The sequence below is a fragment of the Mus caroli genome, unplaced genomic scaffold, assembly GCF_978045245.1.
Source record: "Mus caroli unplaced genomic scaffold, Mus_caroli_1 scaffold_13, whole genome shotgun sequence".
NCBI classification, from domain to species: domain Eukaryota; kingdom Metazoa; phylum Chordata; class Mammalia; order Rodentia; family Muridae; genus Mus; species Mus caroli.
In genome coordinates, this window is record NW_028227268.1 from 73,839,217 (window position 1) to 73,862,429 (window position 23,213).

Here is a 23,213-nt window from a genome sequence, read left to right on the forward strand (position 1 = left end):
TCCGCCTGTCCTCCGGAAGTAGGTCCTGGGCAACCGCTGGCTCCCCACTTCCCCCCCTCCATCACCAACGCCGCGGCGGGAGCACGGGAGGTGTGTCTACACGCTTGGGCCAGTTGTGCAGTGTTCACGAGGTGGAGGGCGGGCGTTGCAGAAGGCCTCTGGGAAGATGTAGCGGGGGGGGGGGGGGGGGGCTCGGGACGGGAGCAGCCCACCAGGGGGCGGGGCGGAGGCTGAGGCCTAGAGCGGGAGCGTGCGGCGTCACTCAGTGCGGCGCGAGAAGCAGCGCGCTTGCGCCGCCGGCCCTCCAGCCGGTCGCTCGCGTTGACGCTCCGGCTGCCAGAGGTGGCAGGAACTAGGGCGGAAAGTGGAGGCGGGACCTGCGTGGCTGCACTGCCTCTGTCCTGATGCCAGGAGGTCGCCTAGCAACTGCCTGGTGGAAGTAGCTTCTAGGGTCACGGACCCTTTTAGGCACTCTTTATGCTAGCACGCCAAAGCCTGTTCTAACAAACCTGTCACTGAGCTGAGCTGCCTGAGTAGCAGTGGCGGAAAAAAGTTTTATTTCATTCATCACTATTTTCCACTGCCTCGCTAGATGAGGTAGGACCTTTCTAAAAGGATGGAGAGCACTCGGTTACTGTTTACTGAACATGAACTTGTGCTGAGCCCTTTATAACTAGTATCTGAATATCCACCGGTCAGAACCCCAGATACAATCTACTAGAGCAACAGAGGTTTAAGGGAGGTTGCGAGATGTTAGAGCTGACGGGGTAACTGGCGAGATCTGTGACACTTGGTCACATGGTTATGCCTCTAACTAGTACCAGCTGACTAAAAGAACCTAATCTTAAGGCTGGAGAGAGGGATCCTCAGCTAAGAATACTTGCAATTCTTACAGAATTCGGCTCTCTGCACCAACATGGCTGTTTAAAATCATTTGTGACTCCAGTTTTTGAGGATCTCATACCCTCTTCTGCCTTTGGTCCACCAGGCAAGCATGCAAAGCACTTATATGCATTCAGACAAAACATCCACTCACATAAAATAAAAAATATCAAAAACTACACTCAGGGGCAGGCAGTGATGATGCACGCCTTTAATCCCAGCACTTGAGAGGCAGAGGCAGATGGATTTCTGAGTTCGAGGCCAGCCTGTTCTACAGAATGTGTTCCAAGACAGCCAGAGCTACACAGAGAAATCCTGTCTCAAAAAAACAAAACAAAACAAAACAAACAAAAAACACTACACTCAGAAGCACTGGACTTAGAAGACCAAATTACACTGTTGATTTTCCTAGAAACAATACCCTTTACATCTAAGGATTCTAGTTTTTTATTTTGTTCAGTTTGCCAGCAGCCAGTTGTTATACTTGGAAAAGTTGCTAGAACTTTCTGTACCTCGATTTTCTCATAACTACACTTGGAATAATGAAAGTCCCTCACCTTGCTCAATTAATGTGACCACTGATTTAATGCTTAAGTGCTTAGAACTTCCCAGTCTGTGTACTAAGGGCTCATAATATCTGTAACCATTCTTATAATTTATTCACAAGCATGTCTATGTTTTGTTCTTCTCTGTATAGTTTTGCTGTCCTGAAGCTCACTGGGTAAACCGGGCTGTCCTCAAACTCAAGGAGATCCATCCTATCTCTTCTGGGATCACAGGTGTGCACCGTCATGCCTGGCCTCTGTGTAGTAATCTGACTGTTTTTAGAATATCTTGTACTTATCTCCTCTGAATGTGTAACTCATTAGTCATTGCACCATTTTCTAAAATCATTCACTTCAGCAGTTCCAGGTGGTAAGGATAGAATCTTCTAGAAGACTAAATTCCCCTATTCTTTTTTCATGTTCTTTGTAGCTTTAAAAAATTCTTTTTTGTTAATTTAGCTAGTGTTCCCACTTCAGATGTAGAACAACAGAGGATGGGACAAACCTAGACAACCACAAAAGCTAAGGTGTAAAGCTTCACAGATGCTATGACAAATCTGGAATCAGAATATTAAGCAACATGGTGGGAATTTCACCCCTTGGATAGGACTGAGGCTATGTAAGTGCACTTAGAAAGTGAAAGCCCTCTTGCCTCATGTCACCAACAAAGGTGTATTTACTCTTTTGTGTCTTACCCTGACTTATTTAATCCTTGAATTGTGATTTTAATTTATTCTACTTTGGATGTTCCTTCCTAGTTAAATTATGTACTTAAGAGTAGACATCCTGTGTACCTTAAAACCCTCATCCTTATATTTGTTCAATTTAATTAATATTTTACTGGCAGGCTCAGATGCTGTCATGTTTCTTTGTGGGCTCAAGAGATTAGGTTTCCCCTTCACCAAGCTAGGATACAGAAACCTATGGTTTATCTTGCCAGAAGTTCTCATACAGAACTGATGGAACATGAGTGTGGAGACACTTTTAAAACTGGAGCTGATAAATATCTATAGTACTTGTGAGTGCACAGGCAGTCAGCAGAAGTGCCAAGGTGCTGTGTACACTGAGCACCTTTAGGGGAAGCACTTGACCATCTGCTACCTGTGGTCCATAACATATGACTGATAAGACAGAGAAAGCCAAGTATTTCTTTTTTTTCTGAGACAGGGTTTCTCTGTATAGTCCTGGCTGTCCTGGAACTCACTTTGTAGACCAGGCTGGCCTTGAACTCAGAAATCCACCTGCCTCTGCCTCCCAAGTGCTGGGATTAAAGGTGTGCACCACCATGCTCGGCTATAATCACTTTTTCGCATGAGGTAAATCACACTGTCCCCTATTGACATTATGTTGCTTCGTGTTAAATACATTGCTTGTTGAAGCTGTATTTCTAGGACCCAAATTCATCTCATAATGTTAATCCAAGCCAAAGAGTGCTAATTTCAGGGTATCATAACTCCTGAGCTTCCTGTGGCAACCCAGGATGAGATTCAATTTTAGTAAGAGCAATATTATTGATCATTCCGTGTTCCAAAGTGCTGCATTGGGCATTGAGGGTGGCTACCTTTTAAAATCCTACTAGCTTGGTTTCACATTCATAAATAGTTCCCCACAACTTCAAAAGCTGCCAGGAGCCATCTAGGAGGAGCTAAAGACTACCAGGTGATCTTCCTGAGATGGTTCCACCATGGACTGTAAAGTTAGGACGTGGTCTCTTTTTTAGGCAAGATCTAGGAGATTACATTTAGGAAGGATTCCAGCTATTAATATGATTTTCCTGTTTCATTAAAAATATATACTAATCACTAGGTATTATAGCCCACCCTTTTGAGCAGATTTTTGCAGAACAAAAATCGTACTGTCTTATAGTGATGTTATATAGACAAATAGATGACTTCTTAATTGTTAATGGTGATTCTATAAAATGTCCTAAAATTATATTAGTAATCATTATGCTCTTTTATAATAGAACTGCTATTAAGTCCTTTCTGATGTCAAAACTGCAAAGAGAACTCTGTGAGTCTTCAAGTGTCACAAATTAATTGCTTCTGAGATAGAAAGCAGACATTATAACTTAGAGAGCATTCCAAGAGGTTGTAAAGCAACCCAAGGTCATGAAAAGGGAACTAATAATTTTTTGTAGGTGCAAGGACAGGGTTTATCTATGTGAAACTTCAGTGATAACTTAGTTATAGTCTTTAATGCTCCATGAACCTGTAGAGCTGGTAACAGATAATGAATGTTTAGCCAAATAATTACTCTTAATGGATAAGCATGTAAACGTTCTCTGTTGTGAACTTCTTATTCAATTTTTGACTTGAATTTATGTTTGAACTTCTAGTGAACTTTTGTAAAAAAAAAAAGGGGGGGGGGGATACTAGGAATAACCACGTGACCTGTTCTCCTACAAAAGGTACAGAAGTCTTGGAAAGATAGAATTGCCTAGCATCAGGAGCAAGGGCGTTACTGTTACAGAGCAGGAGAGAGCAAGATTAGAAGAGATCAAAGAACTTCTTTGGAGAATTTTTAAGAAAGAACTTGTTAAGAGAACTTTTAGAGAGAGAGCTTTGTGGAGAACTTAGAAATAAAGGTTAAAATCACTTTTCAAGGTATCCCTTTTTCTTCCTGTGACTTTCATTAGCAAGCTGGGAGTCAGAGCTGAGAAGTTTCTGCAGAGAAGGGACAAAGACTACTTAGCCTTCCTCTGTTTTACTATCAGTTGCTAAACATCAGTGACTGCAGCTTCTGACCTCAGAGGAACTCAGACAGGCAGGTCTGCTACAGAAGCAAAGTGACTTAGGCTTAAGATAGATAAATGTTTTATTATTAAACAGAAACCCTAAATGTCTCATAAGAGCAAGTCTCACCCCCGCCAACACTCTTCACCACTCTACTACCTTCAAGAGAACCAGAAAGAAGAATCTCTGGGGCTGCCCCTGGCAAAAAGCACTTTTATCTTGATAAATACACATAAATTTTAACATCATAACCGAAAAAAATACAATTAAACAGTGCCAAGTACATTCATACTTTCATGTAACCAATCTCCAGAACTCCTTTCATCCTCTAAAACTAAAACTGGGTGCCCACTAAGCAGTAACTCGACATTCCTTTTGGGTGCCCAAGCAAACATCTGCTATTTACTTTGTGGCCATTGACATGGCTGCTCTGTACACTTCATTTAGTGAGATTATGTGTTCAGAACTTCAGTTATCACATTTATGTGGAATACCTCACATATGTATCTCCAACCCAGATGTCTCTACTGAAATCCAGACTCACTGGAAGGTCTTTTAGCTACTGTCTCCAATACACCACACTAAAAAAAAAAAAAAAAAAAAAAAAAAAAAAGAAATTTTCCCTACCAAAACCTCCTTTGTCCCTGTGTTCCATATCCAAAAGAATGACACTACCTTCTAACCTGCTCCAGAGTGTAAGGGACTATTGCTTTCCTACCTCCCTAGTATCATTTTAATACTTTTATCATTTTACCATTTCTTCCTTAGGGACAACTTTCTTCACACTCATGCCTAGTTCTTTCAGTGACCTTCTAACTTAGACTTGTGTGACGTAAGTAATCTATAATTCTCAGCCTTTCAGGAAATGCTCATAGGCTTTACACACAGTAATTCCTAATTCACTGGATTCCTACAACTCTTGGGAGTGCTCTTCTAGCCCATCCATTCTTTTGCAACACCCGACCACCTGCAGAGCTGCTCTACCAGGGACACCCCATGGCCACAGTAGACTGGGACTCATAAGAAAGTGGTCTTTATTATCCTTCCCGGCCTCTATTTCAGTCTTTCTAGACTTGGCCTTAGCAGGCACCCCTCCCACCCAACCTCCATTCTCTGGAGACTATGACTCTTGGTGCAAACCCAGGGTCCTCCTAGTTCTTTCTTGCTGCACCTTAAGCCTTCTAGTTTAGCTCCATTCATTTGCGACACCAGACTGACTCACAGAAAAACCTCTACTAGGGATCCCCCTGGCCATCACACTTAACTAGGATCCAGAGTGGGCAGCAGCAAGAAGAACAGAACACCAACCCAATAAAGATGAGACCAGATATCTAAGCCAAGAAACACTTCAACTCCAGATGCCTAGACTATAGCACATAATAGTAATTAATAATAATAGTACAATTATGAATGGCCAAGACAGTATGCCTTCTCATGAGGCTAGCAGCTCTATTGCAGTAGGCTCTGAGGAAAAACAGTTTAGCTGAAGCACAGGACTTCAAAAATAGTTATTATAAGTATGTTAAGGACCATAAAGAGAATCTATTTAAATGTTTTAATGAAGGCTGTGAGAACATAAAAAAAAATGAGTGAAATGATGAAAATAAAAATCTCAGGAAAGTAGAATTTAAGAGAAATAGAATCCCTGCAGAAAATCCAAACTGAAGTAAAACTGAAAATGAAAAACTCAATGTCAAACAAAAACCTCAGAGGTAAGCCTCAACAACAAATTAGAAGACCTGGAAGAGAGAATTCCAGGCCTTGGCAAGAAGTTAGAAGAAATGGAAGCTCAGGCAAAGAACATGTTAACTCTAAAAGAAAATGAGAAGTTAGAAATGAAAGCTCAGGCAAAGAACATGTTAATTCTAAAAGAAATGGTCAGTTAGAGAAAATACTAAATCTAAAAATAAATCCAGGACAAAACAACTCTGTGATTGACAGATGAGGAAACAGATAATTTCTGCAACTTATCAGAGCTGCATAGTTAGAACTTGCTCAGACTCTGCTCCAAGATTCTGTTTGTGACTGTAAACCAACTGCCTCTCACAATTATACATAGAACTGTAGACTGGTAGATGTTCCCCGAAAGACTGCATTAGCCATACCCTGGGATGGGATCAGAAGTCTTCCTGGAAACAAACAAAAACATCTGATCATTCCTTCCCTTAGTTTTCCCAAAATTGCCACACTGTAAATCTGTTAGTTTGTGTCAACTTGATACAACCTAGAGCCACCTGGGAAGAAGGAACCTGAATTGAAAGAATGTCCCTATCAAGTCGGCCTGTAGACAAACCTGTGGGCATTTCATTTCCTTGATTAGTGACTGATGTAGGAGGACCCAGTACACTGGAGTGGTACAATCCCTGAGCAGTGGTTTCTGGGTTGTATTGAAAAGCAAACTGAGCAAGTCCGTAAGTAGTGTTTGTCCTTGCCTTCTGTTTCAGTTCCTGCCTAGAGTTCCCTTCCATGATAGATTACCACTGTAAACTGAAACAACCCCTTTCCAAGTTTCTTTTGGTCATGATGTTTATCACAGCAGTAAAAGCAAACTAGAACAGTTATAGTGGCAGGAGGAGAATTATGATACCAAGTGCAGGGAAACGGGCCAGCAGGAAGGGCTGGGAGAAAAGAAAGGTCCTGATTCCTGGATAAACATGACGGTCATTACCAGCCTTCATCTTATCTCTTGAAATGATAGGCCTTTGGTACGATTGCCATTACACCTGCCAGGATGGGATCTGCAGTAGAAGATCAGTAGCACAGGAAGTATAGTTGTCTTTACGTTCCCAGCGGTTGGCCTGGAGTGGTAAGATAGTTTAGAAGTCTTGGTGCATTAAAATGTAACCTTTGTTTCATGGAAAGACTCCACGGTGAGTCTGTGAAGTCCAGGAGAGCCTGGCAGGGAACTCCATTGTAGTTTACTTCCTTTTTATTTCCTGCCTCAACTTTTTCCCCTTCACCTGCTTTCATAAGACTGTACAACTTACAATGTATTAGCATATAAACTATCTGTTCAAGTCTCTGATTCTAGGCAAAGGCACTTTCCCATGGAAAATTAGCAGTTACTTTCCCAACCAAATCATTATTACACATCCCTTGGGAAAGATCCCAAATTATTGGCTTCCTGGCATGGTGCCTATGAAATTTTCTTGGAAAAACTGTTAAACCCAAATCTAATCAAACCTTTAGACTTCATTTGAAGGATGATACTATTTAAGCATAACACTGGAAAGCAACAGATAAGCCAAGAATATGCAGTCTTCTTTAAGTTAAGCCCCCAGATTCTTCAAGTCCATGCTATATGTCAAAAACATAGAAGGAATTGTGGGGAAGACTTCCAGTTTAACCTCCAAATAGAATCCTCAGGACTTGGCTGCATCATAGATGAACACTCCATTAAAATCTTTAGAAGATCATTGTGAAATTTTTAAAATGACTTAGAAAGACTGGTAAGGTGGCTCAGAAGGTAGGGAAGCTGGCCACCATGCCTGAGAATCTAAGCTGAATTTCTGAAACCTACAGTGGGAAAAACCTGACTTCCTTGGGTTGTCATCCTCACATGCACTATGGCACGAATGCCATGCACACACACAGATAAACGTAGTTTTTAGTGACTTGTATATTAGTTGTGGTTACTGATAGAATAATTGCTAAGTTCCTTTGATGTGATAGTAGTATATAATTCTGCAAAATGTCTTTATTAGGTGGTTCATACTGAAGGGTGAGCAATCATCGTGCTGTATCTACTATATATTCTCAAACTATTTATATCTGTGTGTTTGTGGAAGGAAAAGAGAATTCACATTTTGTAAAGTATTGGCATTATTGAATATAAGCAGAAGGCATTTATAGTTCCAGTCTCTTGACACCTAAGTGCTTATAACTTTTCATAGTTAAAAGAAAGAAGACAAATACCGTGAGAAAAGTGGGTCAAAATGAGGATATTCCCCTGTTCGATGAAATGTGTTAATCATCTTCTTTTCTTCAGCCAGTTTCATATTAGCAGCCAATATGTGGTCAGAGGCTAATTTATGGACCGCAAAGAGGATATTCAAACCCAAATTGCTATCCTCTCAAGATTCTTTTCCCTTTCCTATCTCTGGCAGTTAACCAGGGAGGGGAAAATCAGTGTCATTTCTGCATACAAATTCTTGTTGGCAGAATAATCAGCAAGTAGTTCAGAGAGTTACTTCTCGGAAAAAGCTGCGTTCACTTTGCAGAAGTTGGAGGCAGTGAAGCTCTTTAGAGAAATTATTCTTTAGAGAGAGATTTCAATTGCTGGTGCAGCCTCTTAGTGACAGACATGGATTAAGTAATATTCTTAAATGCACTTATTTCAGGCTTCTGATGTTAGCACTATAGTTTTACTCAATGTGAAAGCTTCCCCAACCTGGTTTGTTAATTTTTTTTTATTTTAACCTAGTTTTCTATTATTTACCTGGCCTCAATCCCCACCATTCCTCCAGGCAAATATACTCCTGCTTTGTCACTGATCATTTGACTGACCAATCTGGATTCTTTCCCTATTACACATGGGAAGCATGCTTACAGTTATGAAACCAATCTGGCTACCTATGCTATGAACTCCAAAAGGATCTTCTCCAAGTAGAGTTGTTTCTGTTTGTCTTGGGAGCAGCTTCTCTCATGGCTGTTAAGTGCTTTCATTCACAAATGTTCATTCTTCCCATGTATAATAAACATAACCTTGTAATCGAAGTCTGAGCTCACAGCAAGCAGCCTCCAAATCTTTAGTGGCTTATTTAAAAAAAAAAAAAAAAAGACACTCAGTAGTCCCTTGTCAGCAGAAGCAGCACTGCCTCAGGCTATGGACCAATTTAGAGTTGTCTCATTTACCTCTGATTGTCTCCACCAATAGCTACCCAACTGAGATTCTACTCATGAAGGATGGCAGGAGTGCCATTGGCAAGCAGAAACAAAATCCTTGGATCACATCAAGGTCTTAGCTCAAAACTGACATGCTATCACTCCTGCTCACATTCCATGGGCCAGAGCCCAACATCAGTGAGGTGGGCAAATATTCTCCATCTTGGTGAATCTTGCAGAGGGCAAGGAGAGAAAGAACTGTAGGCAAATAAACCTTAGCTTCCTTTGAGCTTGGTGTTTACTTACAATTAAGTTCTGGCTAAGAGAATGTAGGAAAATATGATATACTGCCTCTTGCCCTTAGTGGTCTAAGACCTGTTTTTCTCCTGCATTCCAGCTAGAGACATGGTAGAACTACAGATACTTATAGCATGCTATCCTGCCAACCCTACCTTTGACCTGTTACAAGTATCTTATTCATGCTCCATGAAATTTTACATTTCTGTTACAGTGCCTTAGAACCATCATTAATTTATAATTCATTAAGCAACTATTCACTAGGGGTCTTTGTGTCATGGATCATGCTTAGCCATGGAGAAGTGACAATGAGTAAAACTTTACTTGGCCGTTTTCGATCTTAAATGGCAAATCTTGACATGAATAAGTTGTATAGAACTAAGTCTATAGTAATGCAAGAAAAACTGGATACACAGTGTACAAGATCTTCGGGCTGTAACAATTCCAACTTGCTATGTATGACAGTATATTATGATTTCACAAGATGTTGCTACAGAGAAATAGGTGAGAGGTCCAGGGGACCTCTGTAGTCTCACATCTACCTACATGTAAATATATGTAAGCTCAAGCAAAAACAAAAACTCAGGCCCTTGGCTTCATGCTTATGCCCTGAAATTAAGTTATAAGACTAAAAAAATCTTAAAAGGTCATTGATGAGAATTTGAACTGGTAACAACCCAACCTCAACCATGCAAATGACAACAGTGCCATCACATAGCGAGTGATTATTTACATAAATTAAGCAGAAAAAATGCCAGGCAAGAATACTTGGCCTGAGCCGGGCGTGGTGGCGCACGCCTTTAATCCCACTCGGGAGGCAGAGGCAGGCGGATTACTGAGTTCGAGGCCAGCCTGGTCTACAAAGTGAGTTCCAGGACAGCCAGGGCTACACAGAGAAACCCTGTCTTGTAAAACAACAACAACAACAACAAAAAGAAAAAAAAAAAGAATACTTAGCCTGAACCATGAAGCAAGAGTAATATAAAGTACTTTTCTCTTTAAATAAACATCCATATAATTTATCACCCAGCCAAAGACGTTTGAAAATTATCACATTGAAACAACTGGCCACTCTACCTTTAATACAGTGTGTAGTTCTTTGTTATAACAACCCAGCCTCTTCTAACTAGTACAGAGGGCAGGGACTGTTTTGTAAGCCGAGATAAGATATACAAGTGTGGGTAACAAAGAATCCAAACCTTGGCAACTTCAGTGTACCCAAATGTTTATTTCTTGCTCATGCAAAAGATTCTAAGGTGTTTGTATTCCCCTTCTGTCTAGTCAACTCATTTGGATTATAACCTTTCTTATTGTTCAAAACTGGAAATGAAAACCAAAAGGGGGCATGATTTTATGGACCAATCTGCTGGCTTCAACAAGACAAGCTTTCATCATGTTCTCCTTCAGGTCACAGTTCACAGGTGACCAGGTAGGTGGTCCAGAGCAGCAGCTGAAGTGCCTCAGGAGGTTATCTGGGCACCAGTGTTGGTTTTTCCTCAGCAGTCTTTGGCATCCACAATTCAGTGAGACTTGCTTGTAATTTATGATCTCCAGAACTCTTTCGATACTAAATTATGATGTTTGAAGTCACAGACTGTGGCAATTTATTGGAACCGTCAACTAGAATTAGTAATCAAAGTCTATGTGAACAGACCTGTTTCTATCCATGAGAATATAAACTGAGCTAAGGGCCAGGCTACCTTGGAAAGACTTAAGTGTTGTGACACAAACCCACTGAGACAGGATAGTAAAGTAAGCATGAGACATAAACATGCCGACTGTTACTTCCAGAAGTAGTGAGTAGGGGCTAGTGGAACTATTGATTTCCTACACAGTATTGAAGGCCCCAATGAGAAGGCTGGTTAAATCAACCACATTGTGACTATAACTAACAATTGAGTTACTAGGAAGCCCTTAGAAAGAATGCAAAAAGATATGTGTATTTTCACAAGAAAGTGAGTCACTATATAAATGCAAATGTGGTAATGTCATGTATGCTAAGATTCCTTTTGTTAGAAAATCAAAACCATATGCTTGCAGAGGAAAGTGCCCATTTGGAGGCCTGGTGCTGAGCAGCAGTTAAGAACAGTGCCACGCTGCTGCTTTGACTCCCCCACATGTTGCCCTAGTGACACTATGGCTGTTTCAGGAACTAAGAGAGATTCTTGTTTGAACAAATTCCTAGAAGTATAAATGGGCAGATTATTAATTTAGCTCTTTCCAAAAATTACATAATACTTGAGTTTAAAGTGGTTGTATTCTAACAAGAAAGAGAGGAAATGTTCTAGCTCCTGATGGTTCCTACCTCCCTGAGGATCTCAGGCAACAGAGCAGAGCTTCACTATGGTGTTCTGAATCTGTTTCTTGTCCGCCATAGCCACCATCTTACTTTCGTTAAACCTTTCAGTCCTTGGCTAATCAATGAAGAACTTGGTGTAACCTTACAATCAGCATGTAGTTCCTTCTCTCCATCCCTAGCCAACCTACAACATAGTAGTCGTGGAACTGGCTGAAAGAATACTGTCTAGAAGGTGAGAGGAGAGCTAAAGGTCCCCATGTCAGCCCATAGTAAAGGGCATGAAGCCCCTTCGTCATGGAGACCTTGCTCTATAAAGAAGTTGAGACATGACATTTGTCCTCTGTACTGTGCTCCCGACTGACTTGACTGATGAGACATAATAGAGACTGGGATGAACTCCAGGGCACATCCTGATTTCTCCTAACTGTATAAGCCATGATGGGACAGTCAACTTCTAGTTAAGTTGAAGATTTGTGAGGACAAGAAAGACTCAGAACACGCCCTTTCAAAAGTTCTCCAGTGTTAGCTAGTGTACTAGTCTATTTTCTGGTGCTACAACAGGTACTTGATGCTTTGTACATTATAATGCAGTTTATTTGGCCCATAATTTTAGCAACTGAATCGTTCTAAACAGCACCGTGCCAGGGTTCTACTGAGTATTACTTGGCTGCATCACAGCATGGCAGAGAACCTGAAAGGGGATCAGCCATGTGTAGAAGGAATAAAGTGCTTTGAGAGTGTGAGGTTAGCACTGCTTTTCTAACACCCCAATGTTTTAAGAGCTTTCCTAGCTTCAGGAGACCAGTGTTAGGCCCTTTCCAGGGGTGATGGCCATTGCAACGTAACCATGTTCTCCTAGAGTATCTCTTCATTTCCCACCCACCTTACCACCACTACACTGGGTATGGGGTTCTGGAACACACTCATACACACACAGACACACACACACACATTCGGGGTGGGGGGGGGAGGCTCTCAAGTTATTTTCAAGCTGTAACAGCTAGTTCCCAGGGGGGAAAAAAAACAAAGTAGATAGTTTCCAGGGTTCTAGATGTGGGAGGAGGTGAGCGTGGAGCTCAGTAATGATGCAAATTTTCCCATAAAAGTCGTTTTCAAAGTTCTTGTTAGTAGGAGGGAAATGGTAAAATTACAGGAAGAAAGAAAAAATTAGTCAGTGTTACTATTAATGTATTTCTGTTATAATAGCCGACTTGGCTTCATCTTTGATTTAAAAGAAGCATCCTGATAATAAAACAGGAACATAGGACCTTCCATGCCTTAGGGTTGTATGTATGTATGTATGTTTTAATGGCATAGTCAGAGAACAGGGCTAGGAAAAAACTCCTCAGTAAGTTATTTGAGTAATTTAGAAAACAGAAATTAAAGACACTGGTCCTTTTCTTGATATAAGGTCTTACTATGAAGCCCTGTCGATCTTAGAGCTGATAATGTAGACCAGGCTGGCCTTAAACTCATAAAAATCCATCTGCTCCTCCTTCCTGAGTGCTGGAATTAAAGGCATGTGCCGCCATACCTGGCTAAGATGATGAATTTAAATGACTTCAAGATGTCATAACTATTAATGCAAAGTTAATCTCCTCTACCTCACATATTATTTGTAAAAGGTAAAATTTCTCTGTATGAGACAAACAGAAACAAAACGGGGAGGATAGCAGTGACCCCCACTGCTCAAAACCCAACTTGATTAAGGCCAGCAGACTTTGAGAAGAATAGCTTTTGTCCCGTTAAATTCACTTTAGAATCTTGGATCAAAACTTATTTAGGTCTTGAACCAAGTTCCTTATTCCTCAAAAGTTGTAAGCTATCCAGAAGGTCTCTGAGCTGTGAAAGAATTCTCTAGGAAGTAAGGTTAAAGGTGACAAACTTCCAGAGTGTAACTGTTGAGAGCTTTTAGTGCCACTTCTGGGAATTTGGCATTTGTCGCTGGGCTCAGACAAGGATGGAGGCTCAGAGAAGGATGTCAGAAACAGGGACCATGGGGCTTTGCTTACTGCTTTGCTCAGTCACTACCTGAGGTGGTCTCTTTGCTTGTTACTTTACTTACTTATTGTACCTGCTGGGTTTGTGTCAACTTGACACAGCTGGAGTCATCACAAATAGTGATCAAGGGGGAAAGGACCCTTGTGGGTGGGACCATCTCTGGGCTGGTAGTCTTGGTTCTATAAGAGAGCAGGCTGAGCAAGCCAGGGGAAGCCAGCCAATAAGTAACATCTCTCCATGGCTTCTGCATCAGCTCCTGCTTCCTGACCTGCTTGAGTTCCAGTCCTGACTTCCTTGGTGATGAACAGCAGTGTGGAAGAGTAAGCCGAATAAACCCTTTACTCCCCAACTTGCTTCTTGGTTATGATGTTCATTCAGGAATAGAAACCCTGACTAAGACACTTATTATCTGTGTGATCATTTGGCTTACTACTCTGCTTGATTGTTTTTTGTTTGTGTGTGTGTGTTATCTCCTTGTTTACTACTTCACTTGATTTCTTTGTCTTTGATCTAAGAACTGACCATGGTTTTTGGATGCACTGAGAATGATATACAAGCAGGCTGGAGTGACATAAAGCTGCTTCAGCCTCAGCTGAGTCACGTTATTATTTTGTCTAACTGTTTTTCTTTTTCAATCCTCACTCCCTCGCTTGAGACCCTGTTGACCGACTGAGCTGGCTTGACATGTAACCAATCAGATTCCAAGAAGGAGGGGAAAAGTTACTCTTAAGTACTTGGGCAGAGGCAATCTAATGACATACATTAGTAACTACCCAGAAATCAGCATCAGAGAAAAGAAAGTAACAAATGTTATGGCTGGAAAGAGGGGTCAGTAAACTGCTTGCCTTGCAAGCATGAGAACCTGAGTTTGTTCTCCAGAACCCATAAAAAAAAAAAAAAAAAAAAAAAAAAAAGGCTAGGAATGGTAGTATGTGCTTATAGTCCCAGTGCTATGCAGGCACTAGTACTTGCTGACCAACTAGTCTAACTTGTGTGGTGTGTTTCAAGCTAGCAAGAGATCTTGTCTCAATAGAAGATGGACAGCATTTAAGAATGATACCCAAGATCTCCATCTTCCCCAAACAAACAACAACAAAAGGAAAAAAGCATACTATTTTCAAGAAAACTAAAACTAAAATTGAGAGTTCTGTTTACTATAAAAAGGAAGCAAATTAAAAGTCTGCAACAGAAACATAAAAGTTGGTAACTGAATATCAGTATGTATATTTAGTGGCAGATAAAGTGGCTAAGAGAAACCAATAGACTGGAAGACAAATCTGATCCAGAATGAAACTTGGAGCAAGGTTCCCACCTTGTTCCACTGATAGATAGGAAGGCCAAGAGACACAGGAGATGCATCAAGAAGGTCAAATATACCTTTATGTAAATCCTGGGAAGGAAGGAAGAGAAGGGTATAGATCTAATGTCTCAAGCACTAGATTACCGAGACATAAAGCCACACCTGCAGGAGCATAAGGAAACTAAGATAAGATGCTTAAACATTTGTCCACACTAAATATGTTGTAATTAAACTCAGGTAAATCAAAGACAGAGAAACAAACCTCAAGCCTTTATTCGCCAAAAAGGGGGGGGGGGAGTACAGAATACCCAGGATACAGTCCACAGAACTCAAAAAGGTCAACAATTTGAAGGGCCCAAGTGAGGACACTTCAGTCCCATTTGTGAGGGAGAAGAAAGCAATAAGGGGGGAGGGAGGGAGAGACTTGGAAGAGAAAGGGGATGGGGGGGCGGGGATTTTGGGGGAGATGGGAATATGATCTGGTATTGGGTGGGGGGGAAAGGGACGAAGCTCTGAGGGCCCACAGAAAGAATGGAAACAGGAAACCTCTGGATGTAGGAGGTGGGGGAGGGGGGGAACCTCCAGAATGTACCAGAAACCTGGGAGGTGAGAGACTCTCAGGACTCAAAGGGAGGGATCCTAGATGAAATGCCCTACAGTCAGGAGAGGGAATTTGTAGAACCCTCCTCCAGCAGAAAGACAGGGCATCGGATGAGGGATGGGGTTGCTATCCCACAGTCAAAACTCTGACTCATAATTGTTCCTGTCTGAAAGAACTGCAGGGACGGAAATGGAGAAGAACCTGAGGAAAAGAAGGTCCAGAGACAGGCCCAAAGTGGGACCCAGCTCAAGGGGAGGCCCCAAGGCCTGACACTATTACTGAGGAGCGCTCACAAAAAGGGACCTAGCATAACTGCCCTCCGAAAGACCCAACAAGCAGCTTAAAGAGTCAGATGCTGATATTTGCACCCAATCAATGAACAGAAGCTACTGATTCCTGTGGTTGAATTGGGGAAAGCTGGAAGAAGTCGAGGAGGGCGACCCTGTGGGAAGAACAGCAATCTCAATTAACCTGGACCCCTGAGATCTCTCAGACACTAGACCACTAACCAGGTAGCATACACCAGCTGATATGAGGCCCCCAAAACATATATAGCAGAGGACTGCCAGGTCTGGGTTCAGTCACAGAAGATGCACTTAACCGTCAAGAGACTGGAGGCCCCAGGAAATTTAGAGGTCTGGTGGGCGGGGGGACATCCTCACATCCTTGTGAAGACAGGGGGGCAGTATGGGATGTGGAACAGTCAGAGGGTGGACCGGAAGGGGAATAAAATGTGGAGTGTAAAGAAAAAGAAAAGAAAGGAAGAAATAATAATTTAAAAAAATATGTTAAATACATGGCCAGGTGATTTGTTGTGACAAAGGAATATGAGACCTATCCGGGAAATGTATTAGTAACAAAATATCTTTTAAGTTAAGCAAATGCCTGTAATCCCAGCAGCTGAAAGGCTGAGGCAGGAAGGTAGCAAGTTAGAGGTTCATCTATGTAGTAAGGTACAAGCTCTAAAAATAGATTTTAATTCAGACTAAGATAATATTATCAAACTCGAGGGGAAATAGAATAATTATAATAGAATTTTAATAGAATAATTCTGATATAATCTGAAGACAGGAAATAACTGAAACCAAGTGAAATTAAAAATAGCAAGTTTTAAATCTAAAACAATAAGCAACTGCATGAAAAGCATTCCTGTTAAAATGAATTATTAGACTGTATGAAACAATACTATATGCCATTTCCAAGTGGCACATGCAGCAGATTAGAAAACACAGAAACACTGAAAGTAAAAGGATGGAAAGAGATAAGCCATGATCAGAAAGAAGTGAGTCTATTAATGTCAGAGAAGAGACTAAATAAGCAAAAGGCATCACTAGAATCAGGTTTTCCTCCATAAAGTTTCAATGAGCAAGTCTGGCCTCAGAAAACTGAAATCCTCAGTAAAGGACTAACTCAACAAATCAGTAACACTCATTAGTAACAGTGATGTGTGTGCTACAAGTTAATCTAATGACTTCATTAGGGGACCACACCCAGTGTCTGCAGAACTTATGTTCTTTTCCAGTGATGTAAGCTTCATTAAAGCAATGCATGCTAGACCTAAAGCAAGTCTCTGCACAATTATAAGGACTGCAAATACAGTCTATGTTTTCTGAACACAATGAACTAGCAAAACTATACCTAGGACACCCATATGTTAGTGTGTCTAAAAATAACTTCTAACCCCTTATGGGATGTCTGCTATAACTTTTCATCTCAAACTTAGATTATTTGTATTTTTATGGGTTTTTGTTTAGTCACCCCAAAAGTTTATCAATTTTCCTATACTTGAGTGCCAGCCTTGACTTTGCTGATCTCTATTGTGTTATTCTTTGTCATTAAAGTTTACTCTCCTTTTCATAGCTTTCAGCTTTTGAAAATAAGAGAGCATGAGTCAATTTAACAGTAATGTTTCTATAGTAATTTTTGAAGTCCAAGGCAGTATAATTAGGATTTGAAAGAAAAACAATAGGAAAGGTGAGCTGGAAGTCTTAGCAGCTGATAAGGAGTGGAAGAGAGTAAGCAAGCTAGTCATGGCTATAGAGTTAGTGCCCAAGAAAGCAGGCAAGTTTGGCAATAGATGTCACAAGGCAGGTAGCTGCATGGCAGAAGTGGGGGCGCTTTGGGGGAAAGACCACAACATCAGTGCAATATGCTTGGGCTTTTGACCAGTGTGCAAAAAAGGAAGATAGAAAAGGAAAGGTTCCACTTTTTGAGTTAAGAGCTCAGGGGAGTGAGCATGCAGTGCTGTACAACAGAAGCTCTGGAAGCAGCTGTCTGGATGGCATTTTAACAGAAAACGCAGGCTTCCTTGGGAATGGTAGTACATACCTAAAATCCCCCAGCACTTAGGAAGCAGAGACAGGATTGCAAGTTAGAGGCCAGCCTCATCTACAGAGAAAGTTCCAAACTCACTTAGCATACATAGTGAGAGCTATTTCAAAACAACACAAACAAAATAAGGATGGAGATGGCTCAGTGTGTAAATGTGCTTGCTGCCAAGCCTGATGCCCGAAGTCCAATTCCCAGGACATCCACATGTGTGTGGCTGGTGGGGCACATGTGGAAGCCAAAAGACAATTGGTAGTAGTCAGGTTGTTAGACTTGGCAACAAGCCCCCGTGCTTGATGAGCTGCCTCTTTTCACTATTCCTTAAGGAACGTATGCGTTCCCAATCCCCACTTTACAGATGAGAAAATTGCAGGCAGGACAGGAAACAAACTCATAACCATTGCACTGATTGGAATACTGGCCCTAAGTTTGTATCTGAGACCAGAGGAACTTGGTTTGCCCTTCTCAGAGTCCCTGACAACCACAGGATCTCCCTTCTCTTTTTAGACTTTAATGGGCACTTAATAAAAAACAGCCATAGTTAAGATGGTGAGACCTTGGCATTCACCAATTCGTTTTGTATAATCTCTAGCATATCTGCAAATAACAAAGTTTAAAAAAAAATCACAATTAACTACAATAAAAGCCATAAAGGAGGAAGGGTGGAGCATGGGAAGCAAAATGTGCGTGGCATGACTGTCTAGGTTGCTTAAGGCTGCTTCAAGCTGGGGGCTCTCTCCAAGCTGAACCCATCTCTCAAAGACAAAGCACGCTTGCTCAGGACAATAGATTGCTTAAAGCAAGATTACCACTGGGGGGAAAAAAAAACAGATCCAAAGCTTGGTTTCCTTACCTCTTTTCTCATTTTATCTGTATATGGCATGGACCATGGGGTATCATTCTCGACTTTCAGTTAAGAATTGTCTTCTATTGCCTCAGCATCTTAAAGTTATAAAATGCTTGAATAAGAGGTCCCAAGGCCTGACACTATTACTGAGGCTATGGAGCGCTCATAAAAAGGGACCTAGCATGACTGCCCTCTGAAAGACCCAACAAGCAGCTGAAAGAATCAGATGCAGATATTTGCACCCAACCAATGGACAGAAGCAGCTGACCCGTTGTTGAATTAGGGAAGGTTGAAAGAACCTTAGAAGGGCAATCCTGAAGGAGGACCAGCAGTCTCAATTAATCTGGAGCCCCAAGATCTCTTAAACACTGGACCACCAAACAGGCAGCATACAACAGCTGATATGAGGCCCCCAACATGCATACAGTAGAGGACTGCAGGGTCTGTGTTCATTCAGAGATGATGCACCTAACCCTCAAGAGACTGGAAGGCCCAGGGAGTTTAAAGGTCAGGTAGGGTTGGTGGGGAGGAAGTATGGGATGCAGAAGAGTCAGAGGGTGGATGGAGGAAGGATAAAATATGGAGTGTAAAAAAATAATTAAAAAGAAAAGAACCACTACTTGGCCAGCCTTTCTTGATACATCCTCATTTACACTGCTCCACTTCAGGCACTCTTTCTTGGTCTGCAATTATACTGACTTTTCTAATTTCGTTACAACCTATGAGCTATTATCCTGAGAAGAGACAGGTGAAGATACATCAACAAGGCCTTATGAGAATAAGCAAAGTAATGTATGTATGTATGTATGTATGTATGTATGTATGTATGTATGTATGTATTACTGAGATTTGCCTGATTGATTGATTGTATATCAAGACCATCTGTGAATAAGCAAAGTCACTTACTTATTATTGGTTTTTGAGACAGGGTTTCTCTGTGTAGCCCTGGCTGTCTTGAACCTCAGTTTGTAGATTGTGCTGGCCTCAAACACTCAGAGATCTGCCTGCCTCTGCCTCCCCATGCTGGGATTAAAGGTGTGCGCCACCACCTAGGCAAGACTTCTTCTAGTCCAGGTTTTCTGGTAGGAGAAATCCTTCCAGCCACCCCATTTTTGTTGCCTCTTTGCATGGGTTTCACTGTTATCTAAGCACAACAAACACTATTCCATGGCTAAATGTTGAATCTAAATGTGAAGTTTCTCAACAGGCATGCAAAGAAGGGACTCTTCAGACATGCCCTTATTTTAATGATTAATCCAGTTGGGGCAGTGGCAGGGTCCTGGTTAGGGAACCAAACACCTCTAAGAAGATGGGCTCACTTTCTAAGGTGCTTCTCCTTTCCTGAATTCCTACCCTCTAGTATAGTCCCAAGCAAGCTACCATGAGAGGCAGCATGTCTGCCTGCCTTTTCTGAGATGGGACTCCGATCCACTTGCTTCCACCTCAGTAGTGCAGCTAGATGAGATTTTATAAATTTACCTTACTTTACATTCTTTGGGATTTCATATCTGTAGATCTCACTAATTCTAGAAAATACCCAGCTTAGTTCCCCTTACTCTTTCTCCCATGGTTCTCCTTCTGAACGACGACTGAATGTTAAAAATACTTCCATTCACTGAAAAACAAATCTCAGTGAAGCTTCCCACACACCTACATTTTCCCATTTTGAAGGTACATTCTAGGCAACTTCACATATCTTTCAGTTGAGTAATTGTCTTCTCATGTGTTCTGATGCCAAGTGCTTCTTTATTATAATCATCTTTAAGTATTTTTATAAATACATTACATTCAGTATGGCAAGCCTATTCGGTATGTTTCTTTTTGTTGGATTTCATTTACATTGTCTTTTCCCCAATATATCTGTTTATCTTTGCTTACAGACTACTGCCCATAAAAATTATTTATGGGAGCAGGACACAGAGGTACACATCTGTAACCTCAGAACTTTGGAAGGCAGAGGCAGGACTGACTTTTGAGGCTAACCTGGGAAAAAGCAACTTTGCTACAAAAGGGAAAAAAAGAAAGGGTGTAGTGAGTTAGGTGTCACTTGCTATTAAATGGCGCTGGCTCTCTCATGTTTGTGTCTATCATGTCTTGGGCTGCTGTTACTTAGACCGGAGTAAAACCAGGGATCGTCTCACTTTTTCTTGTACCACTCTGCCTATTATTAACAAGGTCATTGTCTCTCTACACGTAGGGAAAGGGTTAGCTCTGATTTATTTTGCTGTAAGCAATTTAAGAACCCAACTTTAACTTTTCAAAGGTCTCCTATTCATCACTATGGTGGGACTGGCTCTGAATTTCTTACCCAGAGAGCATCAGCAGTCCACAGAACAGTCTGCATTTTATCTCATTTTTAAAAGATTTGTATTATTTTTTTTCAGAGAGTGTGAGAGAGAACTCATTAAAGCCAGAGGCAAACCCTTTGAAAACCCTTGAAACTGGAGTTATGGAAGGTTGTGAACCTCCCTAGTGGGTGCTGAGATTAAATCAAGAAGGTGGAGTACTCATGTATGGTATTGGTGCTCCTCTAAAGGAGGCTCAACAAAGACCCCTTGATCTATTCACAGCACAGTAAGGTCCTTTCTATGACCCCCCCCCAAAGAATTCTAAACAGATGTACAAACTCAGGGTGCCCCATGATTAACTTGTCACCCTCCAGAATTGAAAAATAGTTATTTTTGAAATTATTCACTTTACAGTTAGTTATAGCTGCCAAATGAACTAAAGACAGGATACTATATGCCTTTTGAAAAATACATTTTCATTTTCAATGGGAAATTGACCAAATATTGTAGCCCACCTTTACCAAAACCTTTTATATTGAGGTTTTTTATCTCAAATTTTAAACTTTATCCTATTAACATTTGAATATGCTATCTTCCATGCATATATGACTTTATAAACATCATGACCCTGTTCCTACCTAGATAAAAGTGTTTTAGTCCGCAGATCTTCCAGATTCCAGTTTACTTTTCACCATGCCAATTCTCCCTTACCTTGCAAACCTTTTTGATTCCCTTACAAGTTAAGGTTTTTGCTTTGTGTTTTCTTCTTGTGTATCACTTACTAGAAAAGGCAATGATCACTGATCTCACATCCATAGACTGGTCCAAGCAGGCTTAGCCACAATAAACTCATTGAATCTGCAGCATGGTATCCATTATGGGACTAGAAACCCATACACATCTGAGTTAAGCTGAATATAATTTATCTCACCCTCAATATATAATACTCAAGGCCAAGCCAAAAGTAGTTGTCCCCAGCACTCAGTACACTGGGATAATCAAGAGACCAATCTAAAAGGAGGGTAAAGAGATATATACTGCTCTCAAATGCAAATTCAGCCCCCAGCATCCGTATCAGGTAGCTTACACTTAGAACTCTAGCTACAGCTGATGCTTCCAGCTTCCACAGACACAAATTCACAAGCACACAGCCTACACATAAACATAGTTATATATATATATTTTTTTTAAAGTGACCACAGTAAGCCAGAGATGTACCTTACTGGTAGAATTTGCATAGTATGCATAAATTCATTTTGTTTGATCCACAGTACCACAGAACTCACAAACTTTTCTGCAAGGTGGCCAGGCTCAACATTTTTACTTGTGTTATTCCTAAAACTAAGTAGTGCCATAGATCCAGTAGCTTACATGGGGGTCAGGAGTGTGGAAGGAATGGGACTCAAGCCACTGGCTGCTTTGGCTATAAGGCACATAGAAACCTCAGGTAACAGGATTGTCTAAGAAGCTAGAAGTGGTCTTTCTTTAGCAAATGCAATCCCTTTCCTCAATGGCTGCTGGGAATGGACAGTCTGTAGTCTTTCTGCTCACCTTAAAACAGCCATTCTGGACAATTCCTGAACTGTTCTGCTGTCTTTATTCAGGACATCCTTTCCTACTCCTCAGAAAAACCCACTATCCACAGCTCTTTTCCTGGCTGGCTATGGTCAAGTTTCTCCAAACACTTAGGTGTGTGTGTGGATTAGGATGACTGCTTGAAGTCTTAACTCTTGTTCCCACCTTTCCCTACCTAGGGCCCAGGACGGTGGTTTGTATCTAGCAGATTCTCCACAAATATTTGCTGAGTAAACTAGATCAACAGATAGGGTCAAATTGACGTGTCTCATGCAGTAGAACAGTACAGTGTGGACATCTACTACAGAATTGAGCAGCAAAAATATATTCTCCCTTTCTTCACCTCACGTGTCAAAACCTGGTAGCAATCTGGAGACAGAAACAAAGTACTCTCTAGTATTCCCAGAGGGAGACCTGGGAATTTTTAAATTAGAGATGGCTAGTGATTGTCTTTAATGATGTTAAGTCCTGAAGTCAGAGAACAAACTGAGAGTTTGTTCACCTGGTTCTGATAACCTGTCCAATTACTATGGAGCTCAACTCAGAAGAATCTACTTTCACTATTGAAATACCTAGTCTTTACTGCTACAGTTACTAACACTTTGTATTAAGTTCTGTTCCTAATGAATTATGGTGACTCACTCACATAGCCTATACACTCTAACAAATTTTAATCCAGACTTCTATCATG

The 23,213-nt window shown here is 41.2% G+C and overlaps 1 long non-coding RNA gene across 1 annotated transcript; it reads left to right on the top strand.

Moving 5' to 3' along the window:
- The first annotated feature begins 9 nt into the window (after window positions 1–9).
- On the top strand, window positions 10–14,192 carry LOC147001543 (uncharacterized). Its single transcript, XR_015045077.1, has 4 exons — window positions 10–90; window positions 1,580–1,661; window positions 10,565–10,712; window positions 13,837–14,192. It is a non-coding gene; the product is annotated as an uncharacterized LOC147001543 (long non-coding RNA).
- Window positions 14,193–23,213: the final 9,021 nt, after the last annotated feature.